The sequence below is a fragment of the Pongo pygmaeus genome, chromosome 1 (genome assembly GCF_028885625.2).
Source record: "Pongo pygmaeus isolate AG05252 chromosome 1, NHGRI_mPonPyg2-v2.0_pri, whole genome shotgun sequence".
Classification (NCBI taxonomy): domain Eukaryota; kingdom Metazoa; phylum Chordata; class Mammalia; order Primates; family Hominidae; genus Pongo; species Pongo pygmaeus.
This window is the reverse complement of record NC_072373.2, coordinates 218,381,171-218,397,157: the sequence shown is the minus strand read 5'-3', so window position 1 is coordinate 218,397,157 and position 15,987 is coordinate 218,381,171. Positions and strand designations below refer to the sequence as shown.

At 44.6% G+C, this 15,987-nt stretch overlaps 1 pseudogene; it reads right to left on the bottom strand.

Moving 5' to 3' along the window:
- Positions 1–625: 625 nt before the first annotated feature.
- LOC129007889 (PRAME family member 4-like) lies at positions 626–4,392 on the bottom strand (annotated as a pseudogene).
- Between the last annotated feature and the right edge of the window lie 11,595 nt (positions 4,393–15,987).

The window sequence follows — 15,987 nt, the reverse complement described above, 5'->3', positions numbered from 1 at the left end:
CTTGGGAGGCTGAGGCAGGAGAATCACTTAAACCCTGGAGGTGGAGGTTACAGTGAGCCGAGATGGTGCCATTGCACTCCACACTCTAGCCTGGGCAACAAGAGTCATTCTTAAAAAAAAGAATGAGAGGAAATTGTTTAAAATAACGAAATTTCATTTAAATGTCTTGGTTTTCTGGGGTTGCATCTTATTGATTGGACAACTCAGTGCCTTTTATTTTCCATCAATAACTGAAGATTCCTGAGACTTAAACTGGAAAACAAGTTATTTGATAATAGAGGGGAACAGAGTTTCCACTCAGTTTCCCTTTATTTCTGACTATTTCTTTACAATCATCCATGCAAGGGGAACTCCCTCATGTATTCTCAAGCCTGAATTCCACTCTAGACATTCACATTCCCATTTTTGACTCTACAGGACACAGGTCCCCAAAGTCCCATATAATCCAAGGCAACGTTTTCCCCAAGTGCGGCCCCTGCTTGATCACCTTTCCTTTCCCACTTTCAGAGCCGATGTCTGAAACAATGGTTTCTGTGTTCCCTTTAGGATGTACCTAAGACCTAGGTTTTAGTTTTCAAGTGTCCAGAAGAAAGCATTTGATATATCCACCCAAATAGGCAGGTATTCAACAGAAGCATTGATCTACCTCCAGGTCATAAAATGATCTGTTGCCACAGTGAGAGCAGTAGTCAGTACAGAACAAGATCCTTTTGGGATGCCTTAAATCTCTCACTCTCCCCATCAGCTCAGCCCTAAGTTGGGCAAATCTGCTCCAGCAGAGAGTACCATCAGCATCATAACTGTCCCGTGGGGCACGATGCAACTCCAGGCATATGTTGTTGAGTCTGATTGTGTGGCACAGCAGGTTCTCCAGGGTGGCCATGGAGATGGGATTTCCACAGAAGCTGAAGGTGGTGAGCTCAAAGCAGTGGTTCAGAGCAGGCAAAATGGCGTTGACTTGGGAGTCTATGATGCCACAGTCATCTAAGTCCAGCTACTCAAGGGTGGCTGCAACTTTTTCTAGCAGAACTTGGAGAGGCACGAGACTGAAATTGGCCAGTCTGATGCCACTCAGGTCCAGGGTCTTTAGTTGACTGACACTCGGGCACTGGGACAGATGTCTCAAGTCTGATTCCAAAAGCACACAGTTAGTTATTGTGAGGATCTTTAATGAGGTCTTCAGACAGCTGAGGAGATAGAGCAAGAAGCTAGTTCTGGGGAATCATAGGGGCGAGTGGAGGGTGGTGGGGAATGACTTCAAGGTGAAGGACAAAGACCATTTTGCCCAAGCCCAGGGTCATTCTGATTGTCTGATGGTCAACACTTAGGATGTTGCGTGATGAAGAGCTTTGCCACTGAGGTCAATTCCATTTTAGGCCCGGCACAGTAACTCACATCTGTAATCCCAGAACTTTGGGAGGCTGAGACTGGTGGATTACTTGAGCTCAGGAGTTTGAGACCAGCCTGGTGATCCTGCCAAACCCCCGTCTCTCCTAAAAATACAAAAATTAGCCAGGTGTGGTGGTGGGCACCTGCAATTCTAGCTACTTGGGAGGCTGAGGCAGGACAATCACCTGAACCCAGGAGGTGGAGGTTGCAGTGAGCAGAGATCATGCCACTGCACTCCAGCCTGGATGACAGAGCGAGACTCTGTATCAAAAAAGAAAAAAAAGGAAAAAGAAAAAAATTCCATTTGAGGCTGAGTCTTTTCGCCATCATTTACAGCAATGGATCAAGTTCACAGAATCCTTAAAGCTCCCTTTCCTCATCTGTCAGGCAGAAAACCACATCTCTGGGCCACAGGAGCCCAGTGGAGATGCAGGCATAAAGGACGAACCCAGGCAGGATCCTGCAACATCAGCTGGGGTGGGCGGGCTGCAGGCGTCCCTGACATGCCTGTATCATCAGCAAACCATCTATCACTTTCACGATTCTTTGTGCCTGCTCCCTGACCCTGTTTCAGAATCATGCATTTCCTAGGTAATTAATTTAGCTGGAGCTCAAAACAACCTATTATGACAGGGAATTAGAGATGGGATCATTTGTGTTCACCAAGCTGTGGGGCTCAAAGCTTATATTCTGAAATGTGCAGGTTTGCTGAGCATTCCCCTCTTCAGTGCCCACTTCACTTTCCTACTTCACATCATCTTCTTAAAAATTATCTTGTTAGCTGGGCACGGTGGCTCACGCCTATAATCCCAGCATTTTGGGAGGCCAAGGCAGTGGATCAGCTGAGGTCAGGAGTTCGAGAATAGCCTGGCGAACATGGTGAAACCCTGTGTCTACTTAAAATATAAAAATTAGCCAGGTGTGGTGGCGCACACCTGTAATCCCAGGTACTCAGGAGGATGAGGCAGGAGAATTGCTTGAACCTGGGAGGCAGAGGTTGCGGTGAGGCGAGATAGCACCTCTGCACTCCAGCCTGGGGGATAAAAATGAAACTTTGTCTCAAAAAAAAAATTATCTTGTTTGTTTTTAGTTTTTATTTATCCATTTTTGACAGGGGTCTTGTGATGTTACCCAGACTGGTCTTAAACTCCTAGGCTCAAGTTATCCTCTTGCCTCAGACTCTCAAAGTGCTAGGATTACAGGCATGAGCCAGCATCCCTGGCCCATTTTTCATCATCTTAACTTAGACACACGTCCTCAGGAAGAATTCACAAATGCACCCTCACTAGATCTGAACCCTCCAGTAGCTAGCTTCCTAGCATGGCAGCCTCTCTACAGCATCTACCCCAGCTGATCCCTCTGCCTCTATTGGCATGGTTGCATGATACCCATTTTAGGACAGAGCCAGCAACAGGACAATGCATGGACATTCTAGTATCCCCTTCACTGTTTCATCCTCATAGTCTGGCTCACAATAGATGCCCACTAGCATTTATTGTAACAGGCTCTGCTGTGGTCTGCGGAGAAAGCTCACCACCCTCCCTCACCTGAGCAGCTGGTCCAGGTGGCCTTCAAGGAAAGAAACAGAGTTCATATAAAGATTTTGGAGGCAGTGCAGCTTGAGGAACTGAATGGTGAACTGTGCAACAATCTCCCTCTTCTGCTCTGGGGAAATGTAGCGAGAGACATTCATATGGGAGAGATAGAGCTTCTGAAGATTCCTCATCTGGCCCAGGTATGGGGTAAACTGTGCCAGGATGGGCAGTATCCAATTGCAATTCACTTCCACCTCCTGGATACAGTCTAGATTCACCATTTTCAGGATGCTTCTGATATTGTGGAAGGGCATTCCCAAAATTTTCAGCTTCTTACAGCACAGGTGCAGTAAATTTTTCCTCTGCTTGACCCACAGAAGGAGGCAGGTGAGGTATTCATCCAGAGTCCTGTTCTTGAGCCAAAGTTCTATGAACACAGTCAAGGGCTGCTGTCCTCTCATCCGTGGACAGTCCTGCACCAATTTTCTGTTCCTCATGGCATTTGGAGAGCACCCATGGGCCATGGCTTCAGAACAAACCATCCAGAAGTTCTCAGTGACATCCTGTAAATCCAGCACTTGAAGTTTCCACCTCCTGTGGGAAAATAGAGGCAAGGCAGAAAATGTAAGGACTCTCTTCTGAACTTAAACTCCACATCCTGGGTAGTAGCTGCTCCCCTCTTTGCCTCTTCTCTGTCTCTCTGACTTTTCTCCACCCTGTTTTCCCCTTGGATCCTGCCCACTTCTACTTTTTTTTTTTTTTTTTGAGATGAAGTCTATATCTGTCACCCAGGCTGGAGGGCAGTGGTGTGGTCTTGGCTCACTGCAACCTCCACCTGCCCGGTTCAAATGATTCTCCTGCCTCAACCTCACAAGTAGCTAGGATTACAGGCACCTGCCACCATGCCCAGCTAATTTTTGTATTTTTAGTATAGTCGGAGTTTCACCACATTGGACAGGCTGGTCTCGAACTCCTGACCTCAGGTGATCCGCCTGCCTCGGCCTTCTAAAGTGCTGGGATTACTTCTAAAGTGGTGGCTGTGAGCCACCATGCCTGGCCCGGTTCTCACTTTTCATGGTGCCTTTCAGTGCCACTAGAGGAGAGGTTCCTGTTACCTCCACGGACCCTGTGTGGTGAGCAGTCCTTTCCCTGAGTAGCTGGGGAATGGCCAAGGCCTCTCTGAGCTTCTTCACCACCACCATCCCCCCTTGGGCCTCCCCAATCCTCATGACCCAGCTTTTCCTTCTCTGGACACCTGGGCCCTCCCCACTAGCCCACCTGGGCCACCTCACCTGAGACAAACACCCTGGGTAAGCAGTGCGTCTCCTGCTGAAGGCCTCCATGAACGGGGGGGAAAATGTTCCGTGGGCAGCTCCTCCAGGGTAGAGATGGTCAAGGCCTCCTCCCTCAGCAGGCTCCGCCCTGCCAGCTCCAGTAGTCTGGGTGGAGTCCATATGCTCATCTTCATGAATCTGCAAGGAAAATTTCCAGGGGACAAATCCAGAGAAAAGGCATCACTCTCAGGCCAAGCCCATGCAATCTCATGTTCTCCCAGGGCCAAAGTCACTGCTCTGGCAACGGTGAAAGAGCCCTCGGTTTACTCCAATTCTGCTCTGTACTCAGTGGCCACAAAGCCAGGCTTCTGCCTCTGCTGCATCAGCATAAGGATCTACCAAGCAGTGAGAAGGCAGGACCACCACTAGCCCTTCCTTTCTATCCAGTGCTCCATCCAGTGAATAGTGAATATGGAGGAACCTGAAAGCTAATCCCTCCCACCGTTGGGGAAAATATCTAATTCTAAAACAACGGGAATGGGAGCGTCACAAGCCTACATGCCTACATTCTCAGTTCCTACAAATAAGCTGGTTGGGAACATTCACGGGGCATCTCTAGAACGGGTTCTATTTGTTTTCTTTTTATTATTTAAGCTTTCTTTCTCTTTCTCTCTCTTTCTTCTTTCCTTCTTTCCCTCTCTCCCTGTTTTCTCTTTCTTTCTTTCTTTCTTTCTTTCTTTTCTTTCTTTCTTTCTGTCTGTCTGTCTTTCTTTCTTTCTTTCCTTCCTTCCTTCCCTCTTTTTCTTTCTCTTTCTTTCTTTCTTTCTTTCCTTCCTTCCCTCTTTTTCTTTCTTTCTTTCTTTCTTTTTCTCTCCTTCTTTCTTTCTTTCTTTCTTTCTTTCTTTCTTTCTTTCTTTCTTTCTTTCTTTCTTTCTTTCTTTCTTTTCTTTCCTTCCTTCCTTCCTTCTTTCCTTCCTTCCTTCCTTCCTTCCCTCTCTCCCCCTTCTTTCTATCTTTCCTTCTCTCCCTCCCTTCTTTCTCTCTCTCTCTCTCTGTCTCTTCCTCTCCCTCTCTCTCTTTCTGACAGAGTCTTGCTCTGTCACCCAGCCTGGAGTGCAGTGGTGGGATCTCGGCTCAGTGCAACCTTGTCCTCCCAGGCTCAAAGGAGTCTTCCACCTCAGCCTCCCAAGTAGCTGGGACCACAAGCCAGCTAATCTTTTATTTTTTGACTTTTTGTAATGACCGTGGGTTTCACTATGTTTTCCAGGCTGGTCTTGAACTCCTAGACTCAAGCAATCCACCCACCTTGGCCTCCCAAAGTGCTGGGATTACAGGCTTGAGCCTCCGCCCTGGCCTCATTATTGAAAATTTCAGTGAGAAGCTTTGAAACTATGTGACAGTGTTATGCATCATTCGCAAGACACAGATGTTTCCAATACATGCCTCTTACACATATTCAAAATGAACCACTTTGACTGGACATGGTGACTCACACCTGTAATCCCAGCACTTTGGGAGGTGGAGGAAGGTGAATTATCTGAGGTCAGGGGTTCAAGACCAGCCTGGCCAACATGGTGAAACACTACCTCTGCTAAAATTACAATAATAAGCCCAGCGCAGTGGTCTCCGCCTGTAGTCCAAGCTACTAGGGAGGCTGAGAAAGGAGGATCCCTTGAACCCAGGAGGCAGAAGTTGCACTGAGCTGACATTATACCACTGCACTCCAGCCTGGGAAATAGGCTAGATTCAAAAGAAAGAGAGGGAGAGAGAGAGAGAGAAAGAAAGAGAAAGAGAGAGAGAGAGAACTACATTGGATTAGACTTAAGCTCCACCAAGTTAATCCTGATTGGATTTTTGGCTTTTTTCCAGATTAACTGATCAAATTAGATATTCATCCATCAAAGTGAAAGATTTAGGGGTAGGGTGAAAGTCCAGACTCATTCACTGATTCACTCCACAAACATGGAGTTTTACTAATATGTGTCCTTTATAGTCCTGAGTGTGAGATAGGGAAGGGTTGAATCTCTTGTTGACATTAGACAGAAAGAAAAAACTTGAAAGTATGTTTGTTGAGGGATCCTTGGCCACATCTAATTTATCAAAATATTTCAGAGTTAAAACAGTTTCACAAGGACAGACATAACAGTCCCTAAGAAAACACAGTAGAAATCTTCATCTATCCAATGATCAGCTGGGTGTTATAATTCAATTTTTTTTGGTGTTGGGGGAGCTGAGTCTCATTTCGTCGCCCAGGCTGGAGTGCAATGGTGCCATCTTGGCTCCCTGTAACCTCTGCCTCCCAGGTTCAAGTGATTCTCATGCTTCAGCCTTCCACGTAGCTGGGATTACAAGCATGCACCCCTACACCCATGTCTCCATTCAGGTGGAAGAGTTACAGTGAGGAGGTGATTGGTTTAAAATTAAGGTCAAATATCTTCTTTGGTTAAGATTTTTTTTTTTTTTAACAGGGTCTCACTCTGTTGCCCAGGCTGGAGTACAGCAGTGGTGTGAGCATGGCTCACTGCAGCCTCAATCTTCTGGGCTCAAGTGATTCTCCCACCTCAGCCACCCAAATAACTGGGAATACAGATGCATGTCACCATGCCTGGCTAATTAAAAGAAAAAAGTTTGTAGAGGCTGACCACCATTGGCTCATGGCTATAATTCCAGCACCTTGGGAGACCGTGGATCACTTGATGTCAGGAGTTTGAGACCAATCTGGCCAGCATGGTGAAACCCCACCTCTACTAAAAATACAAAAATTGGCCAGGCATGGTGGCAGACGGATGTAATACCAGCTACTTAGGAAGCTGAGGCATGAGAATTGCTTGAGCCTGGGAGGTGGAGTTTGCAGTGAGTCGAGATCATGCCACTGCACTCCAGCCTTGGCAATAGAGCAAGACACCATCCCACCCTCAAGAAAATATTTTGTAGAGATGCGTTTTTGCCATGTTGCCCAGGTTGGTCTCAAACACCTGGGCTCAAGTGATCCCCCCACCTTGGCTCACCAAAGTGTTGGGGTTATAGGCATAAGTCACTGCTCCCATCAAGAATTATGAAATGACATAAAAGCAAAGCACAATCCAATTTTTTGAAATTAAGACAAAACTGATTTAGAGGAAAAAATTCAAAGCTTCAAACTGTTCATATGAGAAAACAAAACAAAACAGGATATAACTCTGTGCCATCTTAGTCTGCACTGTCACCATCACAGACTAGCTGACTGTAGGTCAGTTGGGAGTGTCCTTCCAGAAATTAGGGACTTACCAGGTCTGGACTCAGTTTGTAGGGTGCTCAGACTTCAGGAAGAACCAAGCAGGAATTCCAGGCTTGAAGACTTTGGGTCTCTCCTGTGGGTCTTCAGAAATTTTATTGACTTTTCTAATCACAACTCCCACCCACGCCTGTCCATGTATCCACTGCTAGCTTCCAATCAAAAAGTGATATCTGGTTGCATTTCTGAAGCACACCCAGTTAATCCTGATTGGGTTTTTGGCTCTCCACGGATTAATGGATGGAATTAGATATCCATTTATATCAGATATCCACACAAAATTCATGAATCAAAAAATTGACACTTTTAGGGATAGGGTGGAAGTCAAGAATTCATTCATTCAAAGCTGGGTGAGGCAGCTCTTGCCTGTAATCCCAGGACTTTGGGAGGCCAAGGCGGGTAGATCACCTGAGGTCAGGAGTTAAAGACCAGCCAGGCCAACAAGGTGAAACCTCATCTTTACAAAAAATACAAAAATTAGCTGGGCTTGATGGCGGGTGCCTATAAATCAGCTACTCGGGAGGCTGAGGCAGAAGAATAGCTTGAACCCAGGAGGTAATGGTTGCTGTGAGCCAAAATTGCACCATTGCACTCCACTCTGGGTGACAGAGGGAGACTCTGTCAAAAAAAAAAAAAAAAGAATTCATTCATTCATGAACTCCACAAACACTGATGGAATTTTACTAATATGTGACCTTCATAGTCCTGAGTGTCAGGCATGGAAGGGTTTGATCTGTAATGGATATTAGACAGAAAATTAAAATTTGAAAGTAGTGTTGTTGGGAGATCTTTGGCCACATCAACATTATAAAAATGCACCCTCTCCCTCTCCCTCTCCCTCTCCGTCTCCCTCTCCGTCTCCCTTCTTTCTTCAGTCTCCCTCTCCTTCTTTCTTCGGTCTCCCTCTGTTGCCGAGGCTGGACTGTACTGCCGTGGTCTCGGCTCACTGCAACCTCCCTGCCTCGGGCTCCTGTGATTCTCCTGCCTCAGCCTGCCGAGTGCCTGGGATTGCGGACAAGCAGCACCACGCCTGACTGGTTTTTGTATTTTTGGTGGAGACGGGGTTTCGCCGTGTTGACCGGGCTGGTCTCCAGCTCCTGGCCCCGAGTGATCTGCCTGCCTTGGCATCCTGAGGTGCTGGGATTGCAGATGGAGTCTTGCTCACTCAATGCTCAATGTCGCCCAGGCTGGAGTGCAGCAGCGTGATCTCGGCTGGCTACAACCTCCACCTCCCAGCCACCTGCCTTGGCCTCCCAAAGTGCTAAGATTACAGCCTCTGCCCGGCCGCCACCCCGTCTAGGAAGTGAGGAGTGTCTCTGCCCGGCCGCCCCGTCTGGGAGGTGAGGAGCGCCTCTGCCCGGCCGCCAACCCGTCTGGGAGGAAGTGAGGAGCGCCTCTGCCCAGCCACCCCGTCTGGGAATTGAGGAGCGCCTCTGCCCGGCCGCCTCATCTGGGAGATGACGAGCGCCTCTGCCTGGCCGCCACCCCGTCTGGGAGGAAGTGAGGAGCGCCTCTGCCCGGCCGCCCCCTCTGGGATGTGAGGAGTGCCTCTGCCTGGTGCCACCCCGTCTGGGAGGAAGTGAGGAGCGCCTCTGCCCGGCCGCCCCCTCTGGGAGGTGAGGAGCGCCTCTGCCCGGCTGCCCAACGTCTGGGAAGTGAGGAGTGCCTCTGCCCGGCTGCCCTATCTGGGAGGTGAGGAGGGACTCTGCCCGGCCGCCCATGGTCTGGGAGGTGAGGAGTGCCTCTGCCCGGCCGCCCCGTCTAGGAGGTGAGGAGCACCTCTGCCGGGCCGCCCCTTCTGGGAGGTGAGGAGTGCCTCTGCCCGGCCGCCCATCGTCTGGGATGTGAGGAGAGCCTCTGCCTGGCCACCCCATCTGGGATGTGAGGAGCGCCTCTGCCCGGCTGCCCCGTCTGGGAAGTGAGGAGAGCCTCTGCCCGGCCGCCCCATCTGGGAGGTGTACCCAACAGCTCCGAAGAGACAGCGACCATCGAGAATGGGCCATGATGACGATGGTGGTTTTGTTGAAAAGAAGAGGGGGAAGTGTGGGGAAAAGAAACAGAGATCAGATTGTTACTGTGTCTGTGTAGAAAGAAGTAGGCATAGGAGACTCCATTTTGTTTTGTACTAGGAGAAATTCTTCTTCATTGGGATGCTGTTGATCTATGGCCTTTCCCCCAGCCCCCTGCTCTCTGAAACATGTGCTGTGTCAACTCAGGGTTAAATGGATTAAGGGCAGTGCAAGATGTGCTTTGTTAAACAGATGCTTGAAGGCAGCATGCTCTTTAAGAGTCATCACCACTCCCTAATCTCAAGTACCCAGGGACATAAACACTGAGGAAGGCCGCAGGGACCTCTGCCTAGGAAAACCAGAGACCTTTGTTCATGTGTTTATCTGCTGACCTTCATAGGGATATTATCCTATGACCCTGCCATATCCCCCTCTCTGAGAAACACCCAAGAATGATCAATAAATACTTAATAAAAAAAATTATAAAAATGCTTTATAGTTTAAAAAAGCTTTATAAAAACAGAGGTGTCATCCCTACAAAATCAGAATAAAATCTTCATGTGTCAAATGGTCTATCTAGGTTTTATATCACCTAAGGTAGTAGATTATATGCTTGTGCTTGTGGAAGAAAGGTGCTACTCAGGGCATGAATGGTCTCAGGGCTTAGGTTAAGGGTTCTCTGGAGGAAATTGAAACCATACCTATAAACTTTATAAATTTAATCAGTGAAGAAGGGAGGGGGAGAAACCAAAATAAAACAAGCTTGCAGTGCATTCAGCATTCATCAGGAGGTCAGCTTCCTCTCTGACCTGCTTCCTCATGGTTGCTGGCAGCCTACTGTCCCAAAATCATGTAGACCTTAGATTACAGTTCTCTTTAACTGCCCTGCAGACAACAATTTAAGCCTTGTGAAATATTAACTTTTTTCATTTGACATATTCTTTCAGGTTAAGAGATTAGAGTAAAAACAGGCATAGGAAATTACAAGGGTATTGATTGGGGAAGTGATAAATGTCCATGAAATCTTCACAATTTATGTTCAGAGATTGCAGTAAAGATAAGCATAAGAAATTATAAAAGTATTAATTTGGAGAAGTAATAAATGTCCATGAAATCTTCACAATTTATGTTCTTCTGCCATGGCTTCAGCCAGTCCCTCCCTTCAGGGTCCCTGACTTCCTGCAACACCACACAAGATGAGTAACCTGGTTTTATGGTGAGAAAGGGTCAAAAGGATCCCATTTCTCAACAGCTGAGGGTGATATGAAGGTCATGGTTATTCTTTGACGTATCTGCACCTGCATATTGACAGTAAAAACCTGCAGGTCACATTGGACAGACTTCCAAATTAACCACCTGTGGAAGGTCTTATGATTGGGTTACATCCTATCTCTGAGTAATGAATCTGATCATAAGTTCATGAGGGCTTGAGACTCTTCAAGTACTGATGAAGCCTTCACCCACTGACAGTGAGAAGGACACTGATTTGATTCTGATCATGAAGTTTTGCTGGTTGTCTTGCAAGTAAAATGTTTTAGCCTGTTATGTTGTCATCTAAAGTCAATGATTGTAACCTCTGTATTGTACCTTCCATTGGAAAAAACAAAAACAAAAAAATTGAACTCTATTTGAGCCTTGCCAGGTCAATAAAACAAAGAAAGTTAAAAAAAAACTGATAGGAGGAGTCCCATTCCCTTCTTTTAACGTTTCTTATAAAAGCATTCCAACTTGTAACAGACTTTGGAACACACCCATTTTGTCAGTGTGTGTCTTCCAGGTCCATCCTCACATTCAGCTTCCAATGAAGCTTTACTTTATTATTTCTGCCTCAACAGCCTTAACTTCTATTGACACTAGGTTGCATGGTAATCGTTTGAATTGGGGAGGGAAGAAAAACTTTTTCTATGAGTTTTATAAAGTAATCCCTGCTTGCCATCTCCATTGAAGAATGAATAGGTTCCTCTCCAAATATGTCCTGAGTATTGATGCATTCAATAAATGAAACTATTATTTATTTCATATAGTAGAGCTGTAGACACATTCTATTTGCCTCTAGAGTTTCCAATGAGCCAATGTCTAGTTTCAGTAAGTTTCTCTGATTATATGGCAGAGGGTAAAATGGTCATGTTCTGATTCTATTTGTAGGTCAATACCTATAGTATTCCAGTCTTCATAATGCATGTCAAACCAAAGAGTTTAATTCTAGGGGGAGTCTAGGACACTACCTAGATTAGAGCCAGTTCCACTAATGTTTTCTTTTTTTTTTTCCTGATTTGCAAATTTTTTTATTATACTTTAAGTTTTAGGGTACATGTGCACAACATGCAGGTTAGTTATATATGTATACATGTGCCATGTTGGTGTGCTGCACCCAGTAACTCATCATTTAACATTAAGTATATCTCCAAATGCTACCCCTCCCCCCTCCCCCCACCCCACAACAGGCCCCAGTGTGTGATGTTCCCCTTCCTGTGTCCATGTGTTCTCATTGCTCAATTCCCACCTATGAGTGAGAACACGCAGTGTTTGGTTTTTTGTCCTTGTGATAGTTTGCTGAGAATGATGGTTTCCAGCTTCATCCATGTCCCTACAAAGGACATGAACTCATCATTTTTTATGGCTGCATAGTATTCCATGGTGTATATGTGCCACATTTTCTTAATCCAGTCTATCATTGTTGGACATTTGGCTTGGTTCCAAGTTTTTGCTATTGTGAATAGTGTCACAATAAACATACGTGTACATGTGTCTTTATAGCAGCATGATTTATAATCCTTTGGGTATATACCCAGTAATGGGATGGCTGGGTCAAATGGTATTTCTAGTTCTAGATCCCTGGGGAATTGCCGCACTGACTTTCACAATGGTTGAACTAGTTTACAGTCCCAGCAACAGTGTGAAAATGTTCCTATTTCTCCACATCATCTCCAGCACCTGTTGTTTCCTGACTTTTTAATGATCACCATTCTAACTGCTGTGAGATGGTATTTCATTGTGGTTTTGATTTGCATTTCTCTGATGGCCAGTGATGATGAACATTTTTTCATGTGTCTTTTGGCTGCATAAATGTGTTCTTTTGAGAAGTGTCTGTTCATATCCTTCACCCACTTTTTGATGGGGTTGTTTGTTTTTTTCTTGTAAATTTGTTTGAGTTCATTGTAGATTCTGGATATTAGCCCTTTGTCAGATGAGTAGATTGCAAAAATTTTCTGTCATCCTGTAGGTTGCCTGTTTACTCTGATGGTAGTTTCTTTTGCTGTGCAGAAGCTCTTTAGTTTAATTAGATCCCACTTTGTCAATTTTGGCTTTTCTTGCCATTGCTTTTGGTGTTTTAGACATGAAGTCCTTGCCCATGCCTATGTCCTGAATGGTATTGCCTAGGTTTTCTTCTAGGGTTTTTATGGTTTTAGGTCTAACATTTAAGTCTTTAATCCATCTTGAATTAATTTTTCTATAAGGTGTAAGGAAGGGATCCAGTTTCAGCTTTCTACATATGGCTAGCCAGTTTTCCCAGCACCATTTATTAAATAGGGAATCCTTTCCCCATTTCTTGCTTTTATCAGATTTGTCAAAGGTCAGACAGTTGTAGATATGTGGCATTATTTCTGAGGGCTCTGTTCTGTTCCATTGGTCTATATCTCTGTTTTGGTACCAGTACCATGCTGTTTTGGTTACTGTAGCCTTGTAGTATAGTTTGAAGTCAGGTAGTGTGATGCCTCCAGCTTTGTTCTTTTGGCTTAGGATTGACTTGGTGATGCGGGCTCTTTTTTGGTTCCATATGAACTTTAAAGTAGTTTTTTCCAATTCTGTGAAGAAAGTCATTGGTAGCTTGATGGGGATGGCATTGAATCTATAGATTACCTTGGGCAGTATGGCCATTTTCATGATATTGATTCTTCCTACCCATGAGCATGGAATGTTCTTCCATTTGTTTGTATCCTCTTTTATTTCCTTGAGCAGTGGTTTGTAGTTCTTCTTGAAGAGGTCCCTCACGTCCCTTTAAGTTGGATTCCTAGGTATTTTATTGTCTTTGAAGCAATTGTGGATGGGAGTTCACTCATGATTTGGCTCTCTGTTTGTCTGTTATTGGTGTATAAGAATGCCTGTGATTTTTGCACACTGATTTTGTATCTTGAGACGTTGCTGAAGTTGCTTATCAGCTTAAGGAGATTTTGGGCTGAGACAATGGGGTTTTCTAGATATACAATCATGTCATCTGCAAACAGGGACAATTTGACTTCCTCTTTTCCTAATTGAATACCCTTTATTTCCTTCTCCTGCCTGATTGCCCTAGCCAGAACTTCCAACACTATGTTAAATAGGAGTGGTGAGAGAGGGCACTCCTGTCTTGTGCCAGTTTTTAAAGAGAATGTTTCCAGTTTTTGTCTATTCAGTATGATATTGGCTGTGGGTTTGTCATAGATAGCTCTTATTACTTTGAGATACGTCCCATCAATACCTAATTTATTGAGAGTTTTTAGCATGAAGGTTGTTGAATTTTGTCAAAGGCCTTTTCTGCATCTATTGAGATAATCATATGGTTTTGGTCATTGGTTCTGTTTATATGCTGGATTATGTTTATTGATTGGCATATGTTGAACCAGCCTTGTATCTCAGGGATGAAGCCCACTTGATAATGGTGGATAAGCTTTTTGATGTGTCACTGGATTCGGTTTGCCACTATTTTATTGGGGATTTTTGCATCGATGTTAATCAGGGATATTGGTCTAAAATTCTCTTTTTTTGTTTTGTCTCTGCCAGGCTTTGTTATCAGGATGATGCTGGCCTCATAAAATGAGTTAGGGAGGATTCCCTCTTTTTCTATTGATTGGAATAGTTTCAGAAGGAATGGTACCAACTCCTCCTTGTACCTCTGGTAGAATTCGGCTGTGAATCCATCTGGTCCTGGACTTTTTTTGGTGGGTAGGCTATTAATGATTGCTTCAATTTCAGAGCCTGTTATTGGTCTATTCAGAGATTCAACTTCTTCCTGGTTTAGTCTTGGGAGGGTGTATGTGTTGAGGAATTCATCCATTTCTTCTAGATTTTGTAGTTTATTTGTGTAGATGTGTTTATTGTATTATCTGATGGTAGTTTGTATTTCTGTGGGATTGGTGGTGATATACCCTTTTTCATTTTTATTGTGTTTATTTGATTCTTCTCTCTTTTCTTCTTTATTAGTCTTGCTAGCGGTCTACCAAAACTGCTCCACTACATGGAAACTGAACAACCTGCTCCTGAATGACTACTGGGTATGTAATGAAATGACAGAAATAAAGATGTTCCTTGAAACCAATGAGAACAAAGACACAACATACCAGAATCTCTGGAACACACTCCAAGCAGTGTGTAGAGGGAAATTTATAGCACTAAGTGCCCACAAGAGAAAGCAGGAAAGATCTAAAATTGACACCATAACATCACAATTAAAAGAACTATAGAAGCAAGAGCAAACACATTCAAAAGCTGGCAGAAGACAAGAAATAACTAAGATCAGAGCAGAATTGAAGGAAATAGAGACACAAAAAACCCTTAAAAAAATCAATGAATCCAGGAGCTGGTTTTTTAAAAAGAGTTCCACTAATGTTTTCTATGCATAGAGATAAATTACCAGTAATGAAATCAATAATAGTCATAGGCCACCCATGTGCACCTATAGCTTCTTCTCAGTGCCAAGTCACTTAATTATAAATATTAACCAACCTACCAAAGGAAGGATAACAAACCTTATCATGAAGTTAGCATCCTCAATTGCTACTCAACTGTGTATGAGAGCAGGGTCTACTACTACTTGTGATCCTTCCCATTCATCTAAATGACTCCATAGCCAGCAATTGCTTTGGTTAATGAGAGTGGCTACATTTTGAACAGGAGACCTTAGAAAGTGTTTGTTTTGGGTGGTGAAACTACCTAATAAAATAAAATAGAGGTTTGAGAATTTTGTGTTAATACAAAACAAAACCAAGTCTCAGTCAATGGAAGAAGATCAAATGGAATCTTGCTCCATTGTCTTGGAAAAGCTGTCTACCATGTGGTGACATCTGCCTCTAGGGAAGGCTTTCCTTGGATATCCTTAATTTTAAGTCACCTGGTACAGTCCCATCTAATGCTGCTCAGGGGCAGATTTCCCTTGGTGTCATTTCTAAAGGATGCATTCTCCAAATGCTACGGCATGAAGGTCTAAGCATCACTGAAAGCCTCCTTCACCTACTGGAAATAGTCTTTGAAATACTGCATCAAGTTCTTGCTGTATTGAGTCATATTGTTACTGAACGATGGGCTCACTCTTCTAAGTGCATAGAACACAATACTATGACACCATCTTTTGAGAAAAGAAAAAAAAATTAGGCTGGGCGTGGTGGCTCACACCTGTAATCCCAGCACTTTAGGAGGCTGAGGGGGGCAGATCACGAGGTCAAGGGTTCAAGACCAACCTGGCCAACATGGTGAAATCCCATTTCTGCTAAAAATACAAAAATTAGCTGGGTGTGGTGGCATGTGCCTGT